This window comes from Triturus cristatus, chromosome 4_1 (assembly GCF_964204655.1).
Source record: "Triturus cristatus chromosome 4_1, aTriCri1.1, whole genome shotgun sequence".
In the NCBI taxonomy this organism is placed as follows: domain Eukaryota; kingdom Metazoa; phylum Chordata; class Amphibia; order Caudata; family Salamandridae; genus Triturus; species Triturus cristatus.
The window spans coordinates 948,188,410-948,208,208 of record NC_140585.1 but is presented as its reverse complement, the minus strand read 5'-3'; the positions used below and the strand labels follow the sequence as shown (position 1 = coordinate 948,208,208).

The 19,799-nt window shown below is 43.6% G+C and overlaps 2 long non-coding RNA genes across 3 annotated transcripts in view; one reads left to right on the top strand and one right to left on the bottom strand.

Moving 5' to 3' along the window:
* Window positions 1-1,126: 1,126 nt before the first annotated feature.
* Window positions 1,127-7,840, bottom strand: LOC146855883 (uncharacterized). 2 transcript variants are annotated; one of them, XR_014981413.1, is made up of 3 exons: window positions 7,782-7,840; window positions 1,460-1,571; window positions 1,127-1,376 (listed from the first exon to the last, which is right to left on the bottom strand). It is a non-coding gene; the product is annotated as an uncharacterized LOC146855883 (long non-coding RNA). The 2 variants fall into 2 exon arrangements; XR_014981412.1 differs by lacking the exon at window positions 7,782-7,840 and adding an exon at window positions 5,389-5,449.
* A 443-nt stretch (window positions 7,841-8,283) lies between these two features.
* Window positions 8,284-19,799, top strand: part of LOC146855882 (uncharacterized) — a 36,099-nt gene continuing 24,583 nt past the window's right edge. The window contains exons 1-2 of the long non-coding RNA XR_014981411.1: window positions 8,284-8,333; window positions 12,377-12,572. This is a non-coding gene — a long non-coding RNA (uncharacterized LOC146855882). The remainder of the gene's footprint in view (window positions 8,334-12,376; window positions 12,573-19,799) is intronic.

Here is a 19,799-nt window from a genome sequence, read left to right as displayed (position 1 = left end):
GTGGAACTAAATACTTTGGGAAAAAGACCAAGAGATTCCATTGCTACTATCAAACCTGCAGAGTCTGAGTCAGAGATAATGTCTAGATGATGATCAAAATCTCCCAGTAAAAATATGTTTTGTGCCTGCAAGGTGAGGGGTGCAAGGGATTCCAAAAGTGAGGCGCAAAAAACTTTTTTATTTTCGCGTGTGGGATGATAGACCACCACTCCCATCCAGTTTAGGCCAGGTGCTAACTCCGATTTGAAAGACATCAACTTCAAGCTAGGGGTGGAGATGGAATCCAAAAGCTTGATACATAAAGATAGGCAGGTCGCAATGGCTAGCCCCCCTCCCCTTTCTTCCCTACTCTATCCAGCCTCGAGACTCTGTATTCCCCTGGAAAAGCAATAGCCAAAGATGGACTGGTGCTCTTGTGCAGCCAAGTTTCACTAAAGAAACAGATGTCTCGTTTTAGAGTATCTAACAAATCCCAAATATCAGATGCATGTTTAGGAATGAACCGAGAGTTAAAGTACAGACCCTGAAATGGCATGATGATTTCATATCAATTAAAGCAAGTGCACTATTCTCTTATGTGGTAGATGCCTACTTGGGTGGTAGGGTGGACACCCTCTTCTCTGGTGTGCTGGGAGCTGTTGAGCGACCATGTGTTGAACTTTAGATGAATTATTCGCCATTACTACCCCCTTTATAGCACAATATTCTGTAACACACAATAGACGATATTAGCATACACAGTTGAACTATCATATACTGATCACACAATCAGTTACAATCCATGTACGTCATTGTCTTGGTAAGAGTTGCATTGCATTAGTCAATGTGTCTATGATGGTTATGTATGGTAAGGTGTAAGTAGACACACTGACCTATCTTCCATGTGAGAGTGTTTGGTGATAGACCAAAATAATGCAAATAATTTACAGGCCTCTAGTAGTCGTGGCTTCGGTCATTCTACAACTACTCTGCTGTCCTTTATGAAAGCTCTGGTTTCCAGCAGCACAATGCTAAGTCGGAATCTTTTGTTTCTGCATTAATGGGGAATCCAAGAATCGTCAGGTACCTTGGCTAGATAATTCCAGTGCAAAACAGTGGTCCCTAAACATAAACAAGTTGAAACAACTTTGTCAATCGACTGATCATTTATTCAAAACAACAAATATGCTCGGTGCTTTCTCAACAACAGTGACACAGACACGTGACAAGGATAATCAAAGCTGCGTATTTAAAAGGCAAGAATAGCATGGCCCATATTCAATATATATAAACAATAGGAAGAAGGGCCCGAGAGTTAAGTGGATGTTTTGATCGCCTAAGGAATGACGGGATCCTCATCAGATCTCATGCAGGCACAGCTGAGCCTGAGAATCATACTGAAATAGAAGAATAAAGTTAGTAAAAGAATAACATACAGAGAAAGTGGTGTAAGGTACAGGTAAGTGGCGATAGTGCTTACATGGCAGCATTGGCCTGGATTTGAGGACGCTGATGCCTTGCCACCTTAAGCTGTTGTCTGAATGTGCTCTCTCCATGAAGTGTTCGGATCCTTATCCTCTGCATTGTTTGACCTACGTAAAGTGTGCCACACAGGCATGTTATGCTGTATACAATGTGACAAATGTTACAAATGGAGAAATCCCTCAGGGGTACCCTGGTCTCTCTATCTGTAAATGATTTAAATTCAATTCATACGGACAAACACTACAGTTGCCACATTTGAAGTGGCCAACTAAAGCTGGAATACCCCATTGTTCTAAGGAATGATTCCCTGCTGCCTGAACCTGATCTAAACAAAGAAACTAGAGAAGTGTTTGGTTTTAGTGTAAGTGCACACAAATTGGAAGCATTACGTGTTTTGATTGTTTTAAAGGCAATTTGACTGTAAGTGCATTTGTGGTCTCTATTTATTTATTTATTTATTTATTAATTCATTTGTAAAGCGCATGGTTATACCTATCGGTGAGTCCCCGCGCTGAGGCATCAGAAAAAGGAGGAAATAAAGAGGCTGGATGATCGCTTAGAGATTTTTATTCAGAAATAACCATGTCTTCAGTTGCCTGCGAAAAACATGTTCGCTAGATTCAGTTCTCATGGTTATAGGTAGCGTGTTCCATAATTTTGCCGCCAGGTATCTAAAGGAGCGAGCTCCCATTCTGGCTCTGAAAATTCTTGGGATCGTCAGTAAGGCCATGTCCCTAGATCGTAGATCCCGGCCAGGGGTGTATCTAGATACCAATGACTTGAGGTACAGGGGGCTTTTGCCTGTCAGAATGCGGTGTACATAACACATAGCCTTAAACAGAATTCTTTTTTCTATAGGTAGCCAGTGTAAAGTGGCCAGAGCTTTTCTAGTATTTGTTCTCCTCGGGAGGCTGAGAACCAAGCGGGCTGCCGCATTCTGTATTCTCTGTAGTTTCATGAGTCCTCTCTTTGAGGCTCCTAAATACAATACATTGCCATAATCTAATTGGGATGTAACTACGGCATGAACTACCGTTCTCCTGGCTTTTACAGGGAGTAGGTCAATGACTTTCCTCAATGTTTTCATTGCTCCATAGCACTTTCCCGCAATTTTCCGTATCTGGCTGTCGAACGATAGCTTGGAGTCGACCCAGATACCGAGGTTCTTCACTTCTTCCTTAGGGATCGGGACCTGTCCTAATGTGTTTGGCCACCAGGCCGAGGACCAGATGTTCGGTGTTTTGCCTACCACTAAGACCTCGGTTTTGTTTCCATTAAGTTTGAGGCAGTGGTCATTCATCCAGACTGCCACTTCTTCCAGGCATTCGGAAAACCGGATAGCAGCTTGATCTTTGTTTTGAGATAGTAGCACAATTAGTTGGGTATCATCTGCATAAGATACAATCGATACCTCGTATTTTGGTACACATTCAGCCAACGGTCCCACATATATGTTAAACAGGGTTGGGCTAAGAGTAGAGCCCTGAGGAACTCCCTGTTTTAAAGCATGGCTATCCGATATATGTGAGAGTTGTGCTACTTGAAAACTCCGTTGGGCTAAGAAAGAGGTTAGCCACTGGAGGGCACATCTCCGTATGCCACAAATCTCTAATCTTTGTAATATTAAGGGATGTGAGACCATGTCAAAAGCTGCGCTCAGATCCAACAGGATGAGCGCAGCTGTTTTCCCCTCGTCCGCCAAATTTCTTAGAGTCTCGGTGGCCATCAACAAGGCAGATTCTGTGGAGTGTGCCTTTCTGAAGCCAGACTGCGAGGGATGAAGGATCGCGTTAGCATCCACATGATCCACTAGTTGTTTGTTTACTATTTTTTCTGCTATCTTTGCTGTCAGTGGTAGCAGTGAAATAGGACGCAGGTTCTCCAATACGGAGAAGTCCAAAGAGGGTTTCTTTCTCAATGGTTTAACAATGGCCCTTTTCCAGTTCAAAGGGACTATCCCAGTTTTAAGGGAACAGTTGATGAGTTCAGAAATATATGGTAGGATAGTATTAATACCCATCATTATTCTGTCGGGCTTAGCTGGGTCACGAGGGGATCCTGATTTTATACCTTTGATCGTGACTCTCAGTTCATCTCTTTGCGGTATAGTGAATTCATTTAGTATTGTTCCTCTAAATTCCTCCTGACTGCAGAGGTACTGATTGCTTCCCATTTGGGCCTCAGTCGGGAACGACTCATATATCTTAGTAACTTTGTCCGCGAAAAAACCTGCTATTTTATTGCATATCTCTTTGGAGGAGGTTATTACTTCTTCCTCCTCCTTGTTTTTGAGGGATTTTAGTATAGCGAATAATTCCTTATGGGAGTTTTCTGCACTGGCAATTTTGTCTGTGTAGAAATCATGCCTAACTTTCTTTATTAGCGCGTGATAGGCTTTTAATTCCTTATTGTATTTATTCTTGGATACCGTACAATAGGTTTTCCTCCAGGTTCGTTCTGCTTTTTTGCACCCTTTTTTTGCCATCTGGAGTTCTTCATTGAACCAAGGTGCTGTGATTTTTATTCTCTGAGGGGTTCTGGTACTCCAGGGAGCAGTTTTGTCTAAAGCCCCTGAGATCCAGGTCTCAAACTGCTCGTTCGCTAGGTCTATATTATTATCTAATATCAGCATTGTCTCTTTTAATGCGTGTTCAAAGGATGGGGAGTCAAAGTTTTTCCATTTTCTGGTAGTGATTGTTTCCTTCACGGCTAGTGCTCCTATTCTGTGAACTGTCATCGTAAATGGGACCACGAAATGATCTGATCATGCTACTGGCCAGGGTGTTCCTATTTCGATCTCCTTTGAATTGGTGAAAATGGGGTCTAATATGTGGCCTCCTTGGCGAGTATGGGATTTTACTTTCTGAATTAAGTTCAAAGTCGACATGTCATTACAGATATCGTTTATTTCTTTATTCTCCGTATCGTCGAAATGTAAATTTAGGTCCCCAAGAACCAGGAATTTATTGTGTCTCAGTGCTGGATGAACTATCTTTTCTTCCAAACTGGCCACAAACTGATTTGATTGGCCCGGGGGACGATATATGAGGAATCCCGTCAGTGTGTTACCAATTTCAGTATACAGGGTAAAAAAGAAAGCTTCGCATTTTTCTAGACCTGCTGGTCTAATTTCACATGATATGTTTTCCCTGTGAATAATGGCAATCCCTCCTCCTCTTTGGCCCTCTCTATCCTGTCTGACTATCTGATAATGCTTAGGGACAGCATCTTTAATGTCTGGTATTGCATGTTCATTGAGCCACGTCTCCGTTAAAAATAGAACATCCAAGCGTTTATCCGTAATGAGATCTCCTATCTCATATTTATGTTTGGTTAGCGATCTGCAGTTTAAGAGAGCAAGTTGAATTGTCGCTTTTGTATTTGACGGCGTTCTATATAACAGTCTTTCATTACAATGAGTGCAAACGGGCTCCATTTTTTCTACATTAATGTTGTGCCTACAAACAGTATTACCCCTTGATCGTAGAGCCATTAATGCGGTTTTAGAGTATTGTACCCTTGTAGTGGATGTCGGTGTTTCTGGGTTTCTGGCCCTAGGTCCCGGCCGGTCGTGGAAGGGCGCAGACGGGCTTGCCTTGGGCGCGCCTTCGGCGCGCCACCGGCGCGCCCGCTGCGCGGTCGCGAACACATTGAATTTTAAAAGGCAGTCCGGTGAAGGCCCCGTCTCTGCCACCTAGCCCGGAAATGATGTGCCCTAATCCGTTCTGCCACGCCCTCCACAACAAACGGCACACAGCCGGGGTGGACCGGGGCAGGCGAAAGGAACGGTAAGCTTGCGACTTTACAAACCACCTTTCATGTGCAAATACGCAAAAACTTATTAAAAGGGTCACAGTATTAAAACAATTAAAAGTATTTTCCTACTGCTTAAAACGAAATTAAAAGCACTTCAGAAAAACATACAGCATGGTTCGTAGCGATACTCGCGCTCTCAATGCCTCCCTTCTAGCGTCTCAGCGCGGTCGCGAACACATTGAATTTTAAAAGGCAGTCCGGTGTAGGCCCCGCCTCTGCCACCCAGCCAGGAAATGATGTGCCCTAATCCGTTCTGCCACGCCCTCCACAACAAACGGCACACAGCCGGGGTGGACCGGGGCAGGCGAAAGGAACGGTAAGCTTGCGACTTTACAAACCACCTTTCATGTGCAAATACGCAAAAACTTATTAAAAGGGTCACAGTATTAAAACAATTAAAAGTATTTTCCTACTGCTTAAAACGAAATTAAAAGCACTTCAGAAAAACATACAGCATGGTTCGTAGCGATACTCGCGCTCTCAATGCCTCCCTTCTAGCGTCTCAGCGCGGTCGCGAACACATTGAATTTTAAAAGGCAGTCCGGTGTAGGCCCCGCCTCTGCCACCCAGCCAGGAAATGATGTGCCCTAATCCGTTCTGCCACGCCCTCCACAACAAACGGCACACAGCCGGGGTGGACCGGGGCAGGCGAAAGGAACGGTAAGCTTGCGACTTTACAAACCACCTTTCATGTGCAAATACGCAAAAACTTATAAAAAGGGTCACAGTATTAAAACAATTAAAAGTATTTTCCTACTGCTTAAAACGAAATTAAAAGCACTTCAGAAAAACATACAGCATGGTTCGTAGCGATACTCGCGCTCTCAATGCCTCCCTTCTAGCGTCTCAGCGCGGTCGCGAACACATTGAATTTTAAAAGGCAGTCCGGTGTAGGCCCCGCCTCTGCCACCCAGCCCGGAAATGATGTGCCCTAATCCGTTCTGCCACGCCCTCCACAACAAACGGCACACAGCCGGGGTGGACCGGGGCAGGCGAAAGGAACGGTAAGCTTGCGACTTTACAAACCACCTTTCATGTGCAAATACGCAAAAACTTATTAAAAGGGTCACAGTATTAAAACAATTAAAAGTATTTTCCTACTGCTTAAAACGAAATTAAAAGCACTTCAGAAAAACATACAGCATGGTTCGTAGCGATACTCGCGCTCTCAATGCCTCCCTTTTAGCGTCTCAGCGCGGTCGCAAACACATTGAATTTTAAAAGGCAGTCCGGAGTAGGCCCCGCCTCTGCCACCCAGCCCGGAAATGATGAGCCCTAATCCGTTCTGCCACGCCCTCCACAACAAACGGCACACAGCCGGGGTGGACCGGGGCAGGCGAAAGGAACGGTAAGCTTGCGACTTTACAAACCACCTTTCATGTGCAAATACGCAAAAACTTATAAAAAAACAATTAAAAGTATTTTCCTACTGCTTAAAACGAAATTAAAAGCACTTCAGAAGAACATACAGCATGGTTCGTAGCGATACTCGCGCTCTCAATGCCTCCCTTCTAGCGTCTCAGCGCGGTCGCGAACACATTGAATTTTAAAAGGCAGTCCGGTGTAGGCCCCGCCTCTGCCACCCAGCCCGGAAATGATGTGCCCTAATCCGTTCTGCCACGCCCTCCACAACAAACGGCACACAGCCGGGGTGGACCGGGGCAGGCGAAAGGAACGGTAAGCTTGCGACTTTACAAACCACCTTTCATGTGCAAATACGCAAAAACTTATTAAAAGGGTCACAGTATTAAAACAATTAAAAGCATTTTCCTACTGCTTAAAACGAAATTAAAAGCACTTCAGAAAAACATACAGCATGGTTCGTAGCGATACTCGCGCTCTCAATGCCTCCCTTCTAGCGTCTCAGCGCGGTCGCGAACACATTGAATTTTAAAAGGCAGTCCGGTGTAGGCCCCGCCTCTGCCACCCAGCCCGGAAATGATGTGCCCTAATCCGTTCTGCCACGCCCTCCACAACAAACGGCACACAGCCGGGGTGGACCGGGGCAGGCGAAAGGAACGGTAAGCTTGCGACTTTACAAACCACCTTTCATGTGCAAATACGCAAAAACTTATAAAAAGGGTCACAGTATTAAAACAATTAAAAGTATTTTCCTACTGCTTAAAACGAAATTAAAAGCACTTCAGAAAAACATACAGCATGGTTCGTAGCGATACTCGCGCTCTCAATGCCTCCCTTCTAGCGTCTCAGCGCGGTCGCGAACCCATTGAATTTTAAAAGGCAGTCCGGTGTAGGCCCCGCCTCTGCCACCCAGCCCGGAAATGATGTGCCCTAATCCGTTCTGCCACGCCCTCCACAACAAACGGCACACAGCCGGGGTGGACCGGGGCAGGCGAAAGGAACGGTAATCTTGCGACTTTACAAACCACCTTTCATGTGCAAATACGCAAAAACGTATTAAAAGGGTCACAGTATTAAAACAATTAAAAGTATTTTCCTACTGCTTAAAACGAAATTAAAAGCACTTCAGAAAAACATACAGCATAGTTCGTAGCGATACTCGCGCTCTCAATGCCTGCCTTCTAGCGTCTCAGCACGGTCGCGAACACATTGAATTTTAAAAGGCAGTCCGGTGTAGGCCCCGCCTCTGCCACCCAGCCCGGAAATGATGTGCCCTAATCCGTTCTGCCACGCCCTCCACAACAAACGGCACACAGCCGGGGTGGACCGGGGCAGGCGAAAGGAACGGTAAGCTTGCGACTTTACAAACCACCTTTCATGTGCAAATACGCAAAAACTTATTAAAAGGGTCACAGTATTAAAACAATTAAAAGTATTTTCCTACTGCTTAAAACGAAATTAAAAGCACTTCAGAAAAACATACAGCATTGTTCGTAGCGATACTCCCGCTCTCAATGCCTCCCTTCTAGCGTCTCAGCGCGGTCGCGAACACATTGAATTTTAAAAGGCAGTCCGGTGTAGGCCCCGCCTCTGCCACCCAGCCCGGAAATGATGTGCCCTAATCCGTTCTGCCACGCCCTCCACAACAAACGGCACACAGCCGGGGTGGACCGGGGCAGGCGAAAGGAACGGTAAGCTTGCGACTTTACAAACCACCTTTCATGTGCAAATACGCAAAAACTTATTAAAAGGGTCACAGTATTAAAACAATTAAAAGTATTTTCCTACTGCTTAAAACGAAATTAAAAGCACTTCAGAAAAACATACAGCATGGTTCGTAGCGATACTCGCGCTCTCAATGCCTCCCTTCTAGCGTCTCTGAACAGAGCTCTGTCTTTATTCCTAGATACCCACTGCTCCCGCAGGCAGTAGTAGCTCTTTACAACAACATGTTGCCTAATATTAATTCCAACTATGGTTTGTTGAAAAAATGTAACACAATTAGTCAGAAACTGACCTGTGATCTTCCTACGTTTTAAAGATTGTGGTTAAAATAAACAGCATGCCCAGTCTGCTGAGTGTTTTCTTTAGTGTGCTTAATATAAAACCTTTTGAAGAACCCCTCATTTTACAAAAGCGATGGCAGACAGCCCCTTTTGTTAAATCTATTGTGGGAGAACACATGCATGCAGAGTTTTATTCTGATTTTTTATGGAGGTGTGGTCCCATGCAAATTAGGGTATATCTCTGCCCATGTGCCTGTGGTGCAGCTCTGAGGAGCTGTACTAAGTGTGAGTCACCAAGGATTTGGCACAGTGTTAGTTCGCCATCAGTGCACCCTTTGGAAGGTCACACAGTGGTTGCCAGAAATCCCTCCTATGGGGGTTGCAGTTAAAGACTGCACCCCCTATTCCAGGAAGAGACCCCTTCCAAAGGCCTATAATATGTCATCCTACATAAACCACTTACTTATTTTTTCAAATAGTCTTTTTGGGAATGCATAGTCTCTTTTCAAAGATCATTGCACGCTCTGTCTTTATGTAAACCCCAGACCCTACCCATGGATATTAACAGGCAATCGCTTGTGAACATTGACGCCACACTATAGTAATTATGTTAAAGATTTGCCATTGACTATTTTTGGTATATCCCAGGCTTAAGTTATTCTGCTCAGTGGTGGCTGGTGACCGTTAAAAGTGATGAGGAATAATCCTTGACTCTAATTTCAAAGAGCTTTTTCTTGAAGGGTTTTCTAACACTTTCTTGCATTAAGTTTGCTGTCTCAAGCTGACTCACTCAGTCTCACTAATTTATACAGTCTCACTCATTCTACTCTGTCCCACTCATTCTCGTTCATTCTGAATTACTCAGTCTTACTATAACTCAGTCTCACACACAGTAATACTCAGTTACACTCACAGTGATTCTCCCTCACTCGTTCACATTCATTGTCACACATACTGGTCCTTACTGTCACTCATTCTCAGTTACTCTGACTCATTCCTACACTGACTCTCTCTTACTTTAACTCACACACATACTCACACAAACATGCTTACAGTATCAGAATGGTTCAGGCACCTTCATGAACCAGTGCCAGAAACCAAACAATGTCACTAACTGCCTCTGTTTGTTGCTCCCCTCGAAGTGGGACTGCATTTTATTTTTGCTATATCAAGAATTACTAATTCTTCACTCGTGATACAATAAAAATAGACCACAGAACAAGGAGGGTGCAGTGTAGCTTTGGAGCCCATAAAATAGTGCTGCCTCTGGTTCAGGGACACCTATCCAACAAACCAATCCATCCACTCAATCACCTATCCTTTCATTTATCCACCCCCTTCCATCCATCCATTAATCATCCATCCAGCATTTCCCTCATCCATCCACCCTTTCTCTCCATCTATCAATCCTTTCACTCCATCCATCTATCACCCTCCCTTTGGCTCATCCATCTACCCACCATTTCATTCAGCCATCCATCCTTACACCCATCCATTAACCCTTTGTACCATCCATCCCTCCATTTACCAGTTCACTCACTCATCCATCTGTTCATCCATCCATCAGTTTCACCCTTTCACTCATCCACTCATCCATCCATCCTCTCATCCAGAAAGCCATCTACTCTGCCGTTCACTCATCCAGCCATTATTTTGCTCATCCACCTTTACATATACCATTTCACTCAGTCCTCCATTAGCTCATCCATCCATACTTTCACTCCATCCATCCACTAATCCATCAATTTACCTTTCACTCATCCATCCATCCTCTCACTCATTCTTCCATCCATCCAGCCTTTCTCTCATCCATCAACCCATCCTCCCTTCGACTCATACACTCTCCCTGCCTTTCACTCTGTCATTCTTACGTCTATCCTTCATTCATGCCTCTACCCAGCCACTATTTCATCCATCAATCTGTCCATACACCCATCATTCCTTTCACTGACTCACCCCCCCAAGTTAATTATGACCCTTTGTCTGCTGAGCTGCAGACAGAAGGGGCCCATCAAGAATCCCACAGCCACTGAAGCTACTTAAGCGATGGGACGGGAGGTAGCCGACACCCCTGATGCAGGCAGAAGCTTAACTGCACACTGACCTCTTAGTCCACAAGTGCAATTGTTGTCCTCAGCTGGTTACTTCTCACTCTTGAGCCTCTATGTGCGAGGTAAGGAGCACTCTATTGTGCTCAGCTCCATAACGTTATTTTTCAATGTGAAACCAAATGCAGCACTTAGCAAGTTTTACTGACAGAAGAGCAGCCCCTGCATCCCTCCTATAGCCTGCCCCTCTGTGATGATCAACAAATTGTTGCCACCCGCTCCCTCCTTGTCTCATTGGCCTGTCCCACCCTCAGCCATTTAAGTGGATGGAGTTTTGTAACTCCTCCCAGGGCCACTGTTTATGCCGCCCAAAAGCAACCGGATCACTTGCTTTCTGAATCACCACTCCCTCTCCTGTGATGTCACTGTTGTAGCTTGTGCCTGAAGGTCAAAGAAAACCTTGCCCAGCTGGCACTTGCACAGTAGGACATCTGCAAAGTGCACTGGAGTTCACCCAAGAGTTTCCGCACACTGTCTCAGAGCAGTGATGTATTTTCAGCTGCTCTGTGTTTATTGTCCTATTCGTGCCTCTCCCCAGAAGGTGGCAGGACAATGCCCCTTTTGCCCATGAACACCAGTCACCCCTGATCCTGCTGTAATCTTTATAAACGATTCCAATACACACCCATGTGGGAAAGCAATTAAGCTACATTGAGTATTAACACACGAGGTGCACCATTATTTTCTGAGAGCAAGTTTAAAGATTAAAATACAGTTTATTGGCTTGTTACTCATACTTAGTCAATTTAGAGAACTGCGTAAACCTGATTCTACAGTGGTAGTAAGAATGTTGTGGGATAACAAATGGCTTCCAGCACTTCTGAAACATCATAAGGATATTTATGCTCTTCAACTTATGACATGACCTAAGAAACCCAGTCACTCTTACAAAGTAGTCCCTGAATCAAAAATAAAAAATAACAGGTAGCACACTATATCATAAAAAACACAGAAAAGTGTAATTACCAGATGCTGGCTAAAGTGTACGAAGCCATTTTTTATTACAATTTAATTCAAAAGGACAAAGTCTCAATTTTCTATCATATTCTTGCTGGCATTCTATGCATGTATTGTCAAAAATTACTATCAAGGCTGCAATAAAAGAGTAGAGATTAAAAGATACATAGTGTTCGAGCGGAAGTCTCATTTCATTTGTAGGGATGCATCATAACCACGTGTAGAGCTCATTGGCATGTAATCTTGCAACGTGAAGTGTTGGGAATGTGAAATGTATTAATGCTATTTCGTGATATGTTTTAGGTGACTGATAAGTAGCATGGAAAAATAACATAGGAAATGAATGTAACTAGCAGAAAATGTTAACATGAAGAACTCATGTTGTGAAACTGACATTATTCATATACTAAACGTGTTTAACAAAAAAATGGTTATAAGTTAGTAGATGTGTTAGCAAAGAAATAGAATTATGTAGATCTGTAATGCTTTAAGTAAAATGTTCTTCTGTTAACTAAAATTGTAGGCCTGAAATGCAAGTCCCTGAAAACTCTTCCTGTAGAGTTATTAGTTGAATTTCATGTGTACTGTAGAATCTGCTCTTTCTTACGTTTGCCTTACAGGTGGAGAAGCATTCTTCTAGAGAAAGTAATGTCTTTGTTTTAGTAGGTAGGCTGGAAGGGAAGAAGTTACAATCATGTGGCGTGGATCGATAAAAGTAAGAACACTGGGTTTCACACGGGAGAAGGCCTGGGAGCCAAGGACAAAATGTTGCCAAGGTTGCACATGGAGAACATAGTGGAAAAGTACATTCAGAACTATACCCAAAGTGGATGGCATGAACGAGCTGCATATGGGAGAGGTAACTGTGAATAATTGATTGTTGGAATTAGGGAAAGTGCCCACTTCTTTCTTGCCTTCGGAGAGAGAGCATCTCAGAACGAGCTCTTTCTTTTGCAATAGTGGCATGATGCTACTTGACCCACAGTTGGTGAAGAGGTTTCTTAGGAAGACTCCCTGTTCTGACACCTTTTCACTGAAAATGCTTAAGTAGGGATGTTTTCTTAGCACTAGGGTAGGGATAGATATTATGCTTTTTATTCATCAACCCTCAAGGCAGGAAAATTTAGACGCATGTTTCTTAATTTTCTGTATCCTACATCTTGATTTAATAGTGTTGTTCATGCTGCATGCTCTAAAATTGATGCGTAGATTTGGCTTCAAGCTAATTCTTTTGTATTTCTATACCCTTGTGTTGAGGTGTCTCTATGTCAGTTGTATGTGGCTTTGTAATAAATTAACTAACTCTTTATAGTTGTCCGTAAGTTAATAGTTATCAAGGTAGAGTCATTGACAAATTAATGGTGACATTTTCTCCCCTTCACATGTTTATGCTGCGAAAACGAACCATCAGATTGTGTCTTTAGAAAAGGTCTAGAACAATGGGCCCAGCCCTTTCAATAGAAAATAAAATAGAGACATACATATATTGCATCTAGGATTCATTGTGCTAGCCCTGGGAATAATAAAGTGGAGGTGTGGCCCTGGGTAAACTTGAAGAGGAGTAGAAACACCATGCTGTGACAATCTATGGTGAGTGAAATAGGCACACTATCTTAGTATGTGCCAAGAGGGGGTGAACACACTCAAGAAGATAGATATAACCATGTAGGGATAGAGTAAATCCCATCTCACAAGAACATAATGATTAATAGGTACATGACAGAAAAAGGGAGTCCTAATGAGAAACTGGAAAATAGTTACATACCATGCTTCATCTCTGAAGTAGTATACTTTGAGGCAAAGCCAATAGGTCTGGCTTTGAGGAATGTTGTAGGGTAATGGGAAGCCTTACAACTAAATAATGTGGGAATTAATATGTATTTGTTGGATGCAAGGAACTGTAGAATAATATCAGTGTAGGTTAAAAGGTCAGGTGACAGTTGCACTGTCAAGCCAAACCTGAAAATCCATTTAGGTTCTTGACTGGCCTCCTCCCATCTGTGCTGCTGCCAGAGGAAGATATGCACCATAAAAAATCTATCTTAAAACACTTTGATGGCATTACCGCACCATGTGTGTGTACCTGAAAGTTTAACCTCAGGCTGTTGGATAAATAAACAAAAGATCACCACTGCAAGGAGGGAAAACACTTCTTTGTGTATGCAAGCAACTTCTGCACAATTAAAACATGTACTCCTGGCTCCTAACATGTGGCTGTAGCCAAAACCCCTCTATAGTGATGCTCTCATAATTGTCTGAGAACCGATGCACTGTCAAACCAGACAATAATAAGTATGAGTCAAAACAGAACTGACAGGCAATAATATAAGAGGAACAGAAGTGAGACTCTGTGTTTGAACGGGAATCAGACATACTGGAGCAGGGTCAGTTTACAAATCCACAATAGGCACTAATTGACAACAAAGTGTGCATCAACAATTAAAAAGAAAATGTATATTACTTTGATATCAAGTAATGAGTCACCCTTAGAGTGTGGGTCTGTGTCTGATAACACTAAACATTATGAAATTGAGAAAGGTATGAACTTGGTAAGCATTTCACAGGAAAGGTTAGAGAAAAACAGGCCTGGAAAAGTTGACTGATAATAAGAGAGTGCTTACCTCAAGCGTCTTGTGCCATGAGCAAAGTCTGCTACATTGGTGTTTTGTGTGGATACTATCTTGGAGTCAGCTGTAGAGTGTGGGTCTGTGACTGATAACACTAAACATTCTGAAATTGAGAAAGGGATGGATTTGGTAAGCGGTTCACAGGAAAGGTTAGAGAAAAAGGTCAGGTAAAGATCAGGAAAAGTTGACTGATAATAAGAGAGTGCTTATCTTAAGCAGCTTGTCATGAGCAAAGTCTGCTACATTGGTGTTTTATGTGAATACTATCTTGGTGTCTTGTTATAAATTCATCTGTATCATATGAGAGAGTAAGAATGGAAAAGGGGACTTTCAATACCAGGACAACATTTCTGGAAACTATTTTTGAAACAGCAAAATATGCTGCTGCTTTGGTTAAGGAAAGTCTCATAAAGGGAAAGAAGATAAAATAGGAAAGTACTCAAAGTAGCTGTCATGAAATTCTCAGAAACGTGACATATGTCACCATTTATAGCGATGAAAGTCTAATGTCAAGGAAGCAAGGCAAAATTATATAAGTGTAAAAATATTAATGACTGTATATACACTTCATCGGTGATTAAAGATTGGAGCTGAGTATAGATGAGGTTCATATTAAAGTAGGACACGCATATATATTGTGTAAATATTACATCTAGGTACCCACGAATGGGGCCATGCATATAGTCCTTGTAAAGAATCACAATTAATGATGGATTAGAGCAGAATCAGAATCTTCCTTTATTCTTCTTCATCATTATAATTTATACTCCAGTAGGTTACTCATTAAAGTCTCTTAAGAGTTTCCAAGGAGTTCTTTGCTTCACAACTACAATTCCTTGTTACCCATTCTTTCAAAATAACACTCTCTTAAATCCCAGTCATATTTCTCCACATATGTTGGTTGTGTCTCCTTCACTTAGATCCTGCTCTTTTTCTCCCTATTTATGTAAATCTACACCCCTTGTGTGAAATTGTCAGAGTGGTTTCTGAAAGAAATAAAGATGGTTAGGGGGAGTATCCCGAAAGGTCAGCATGTGCCCCTTTTCGATCCACTTGCCTGAAACAATTATAGAGTGGATTACAAGGAGAATTCTGCATCTCCCATGTACCATAGTACTGCCTTTTGATTGGCGTAATCTGAGCCTGATTGTGAAAGGTCCAGTTTTATGTTAAAGATGGCGCTAGCGATGCTCATACTTCAAGTATGGTTAAAGGTGAAGGATATGTGTACCATGGGGTCACAAAAAGCACACCTTTACAACCATGTGTGATTGTTTGTTTGATGGTGACCTCCTGTCCATCACAGAGGAATCACCGCAGTAATGTAGAGGCCACCATAGTTCCAGTTTCCGTAACATGGCATTGGTTGCCTGGTGACTACTATTGTGCTGGTACCTATTATACCAGAACGCTTTCCACTCTTAAAGTATACTTCAATACAGTCCAAGATTTTACATTCAGTAAACTATGTGTAAACCTAATTAGTGAGGAAGTCTAGTTCCTACAAAAGCTGTTGAGTGAGATTATTGAATATGCAAACACTAGGCCTATTCCATTTAAAATGCAAACCAATTCTATGTGGATTGCAAAGGAAGAGTAAGGCACACACCCGGAAGACCAATGTAGGATACCTTGATCATGACATAAGATGCTTGAGGTAAGTCCTCTTTAACTGTCAAATTTGTGTATTAGCTCTTTTTCTGACACCTTTCCTTTGATCAACATACTAATGCTGTCCCTTACTCTCTTTCAAAACCATTTCCATTTTCTATCCAAATGTGTCTCTATATACACTTGAATAGTGCTGGTATAGTGTATATCCTCACTGACCAACAGCATGGTATCTATGATCAACTTTGAGGATTACAGTGGGTTACACGTCGTCTTTTAATCCTGTGATAACATGAGAAATTATAGGTACATTGTATTTATGGATCCATAGTGCATCCAAGTGCCTCTTGCCTGAAACTATAGAAGTGAACATTGTGACTCCATCTTGTTGGATCCAAATCAGAATAAAAATTTGGGTCTATCCACAACAGGCAGCATCTGCAAGATTGACCACTTTTGCTTTCTGTGCTTCTATGGTTTATATACTGTGCTATATATTATTTCAGGGTTTTGCTCTCATCCCATCTATGACTCTAAACTGCTCCATAGAATTAGCAGCACTGGCTATATTTGTGAGCATTTCAGTGGCAGGTTACTGTGGGTTTAGCTCTTACAAGACACAAAGGGGGATATTCTCAAGAACGTATGATAACTATCGCAAAATTTGCTTAACGCAACTTTGCACATCGCAGTCTATCGTGGGAAAATAACACCGTGTCAACGTTGTATTCTCAACCCTGCGGCACCATTCGATAGTCACACGACAACGCACCGAATCACAGCGTTAAAATGAACGCGACGCCTAAAAAACACGAAACACGAACGTGAAAAAAATTGTGATGCGGCCAATCACGTTACAAAAGTCAGCGATAACCAGCGACAGGCCTGCAATTCCCACACGTCATGCGGGAAAATGCACTATGAAAGAAGACCAAAAAAAAGGCAAAAGAAAATAAACTGTGTAGCACCATGGATGCACCCGAACCAAGTGCAGAGGACAACGCAAACCCCACAAGCCCCACAGATGACCAGCAAGGAACTCCGGGCTCGGGGAAGGCCAAGGAGAAGAGGAAGGGGAAGACGCGGTTCAGTCCGCAGGAAAACAGGATCATCGTCACGGAGTTGACAGGACACTACCAACAACTGTTCGGCACCGCAAACGTGTCATTGGCAACACAAACGGAAATATGGCAGCCCATCGTGAACAACGTGAATGCAGTCGGTATGTTGAGGAGGTCAATGGAGGAGGTGAAGAGGCACTGGCATGACGTGAACAGCCAAACCAAGCAGAAAGTCGCTGCCAACAGGAAGGCAGCAACAGTGACTGGAGGTGGGAGTCCTGCCCCACAGGTGGAGCTGGATGATCTTGAGGAAATGGTGGCCACAGTCATCAGTGTGGAGACGGTGGCAGGAGTTGGGGGGCCAGTAACAGCTCGATATGACCTTACCCAACAGCAACAGGGTGAGTAATGACCAGGGTCTGGGGGGACGGGTGGAGATGGGCACAATGGCAAACACGCACAATCATGTGTAGCACACTGCACACCCACAATGAGTGTGGAACATGTCCCTGATACCCTTGGCATGCTGCAGCACACATAGAAACACCAAGTAGGCCCCCCCTACACTATGTGCACAAAGGGGTCCCCCTACCTATCACCAATCACACAACCTACCCATGCACATGTGCTGAATCACCTAAGCAGCGGCTTTGTGAGCCACACTGACAATGCAAGTGACACTGCATGACCAATAGCATGGCTGCAGTCAAAATACATGTCATGGTGCACGCCACAACACTGAGGTGGCCCAGTGTGTATCACATCCTGCAATGAGCAGGTCACACTCTGACACATCCACGTGCACATGCAACCCCTGACGTCAACAACAAAACTGCAGACAAACAATGCACATGAGTACAAAAACCGTCTAAGAGCACAAATAACCCAAGTCGCTAACATCACTGCACCGTAAAAGCACACAAGTCAAAGGCACACCTTCTCAAAGGGATAAAAGGGCCACTAAATTAGAGCTGCAGGGGTGACTCTTCACAATGCAGCACACACACATAGCAATCACAGCACATTAACATTGACAACACTGTGGTACAAGGTGCAACACTTTCACTACAGAACAGAGGACACAACTGGTGCCGCTTGTGCGTAGAAACTGCCCAATCACATCTGGCAGAGTAGGACACTGTGAGATGAATTGGTCATGTAGTCCAAATGTCCACTGTCTCCCATCAAATAGCCATCTCCTCCAAAACAATCACAATGTACATTGTCATGCAGTCTGTATGTAAACATCTACAATGCGCCAATCAATCAATCAGTCATTTGTAAAGCGCACTACATACCCGCGAGGGTCTCAAGGCGCTGGGGGGGTGCTATTGATCGAACAGCCAGGTCTTGGGCATCTTCCTGAAGGTCAGCAGGTCTTGGGTCTGTCATAGGCTAAGTGGGAGGGTGTTCCATGTCTTGGCGGTGAGGTGGGAGAAGGATCTCCCGCTGGTGGTTGTTCTTCAGATGCGCGGGACAGTGGCGAGTGAGAGGTCGGCGGAGCGTAGCTAGCGTTTGGGGATGTAGAAGGAGAGGCGTCGGTTGAGGTAGGCTGGGCTGGTCTTGTGGAGTGCCTTGTGTACGTGGATGAGGAGCTTGAAGGATATCCTCTTGCTGACGGGGAGCCAGTGCAGGTCCCTCAGGTGGGAGGTGTTGTGGCCGTGGTGTGGTACGTCAAGGATCAGTCATGCTGTGGAAATGTGGATTTTCCTGATCAGTTATGTCCCCTATCTTGGACCCCAACGGTTCTATATGCATGTTACAAGTACATGTATGTTCCCTCCAGTTCCAGTTTCTAAGACGCAAACATATGTGTGTCTACCGTCGACATGTTCTCTGTCAGATCCGCCATCGATGGGCTGGATATTCGATTCCTAAGTATGAAAGGCCACCGACTTTATATGGCTAAGTTACTCCATTTTTACAGTTCAAGGCAAGTAGGCCCGATTCTGTCCTCAAAGCCTTTCCCTGCTCTCTGTCTCTGACAGCTTCAGCTTGAGATCGCATCTGTATCCATGAACTTTGTCCTACTCCCTGTGCAGCTAACGGTGCCTGCCTCGGCCAGTTTTCGCCTGCCTGCCAAGAAGCTGTATTTCACCTTCGAATTATCTATTTTGCTCTCCAGCCGATGCATTCCTGTCTAGTGATTTAGGTAAACATTTCCTTTAGCTCACAAGCAAAGGACTCAGCCTTTCCGTCCTCCTGCAAGTGATTCATAGCCCTGCTGCCATGGAAAGTTTTCTGCCCCTCGCATCTCATATAGACACTTAGGCGTTTGTGCACGCACACAGTCAGTATAGAATAGATTCTGTCCGAGAGTCCTTCCTTGTGGATAACATAGTTCTCTAAACATAGGATGTTAGATATGATTTGGGATTAGGTTGACTTGACCCCCCAGACTTCTCGTCTCCACATATAGAGCTAAATGTCAAGTCCCTTCACCCCCTAGTTGCACGTCACTCACACGTCATGCTGCTGCGCGCGCATCTATGCCAAGTATTATCTTATAGATCCACCTATGTCTGATAATCCTAACCAATCATGTTTCTTTTATTCCTTATTACGCCTAGTTTCGATTACGTACCTGTTATGTTACTTTTCTTATCAAATGTTACGCCTTCTACATTCGTTTCATTGTAATGTACTTATTATAAAAATGCATGTCTGTCAATAAAGTATTGTACTTCACTTCCTGAACCCTCGTGGTGACGGAACCTGAAGGCCGCGACTCGAGTCGGCCATTTTGAGTGGAATAAAGCCCATTTAGAAAACCTCTTATACCACGGA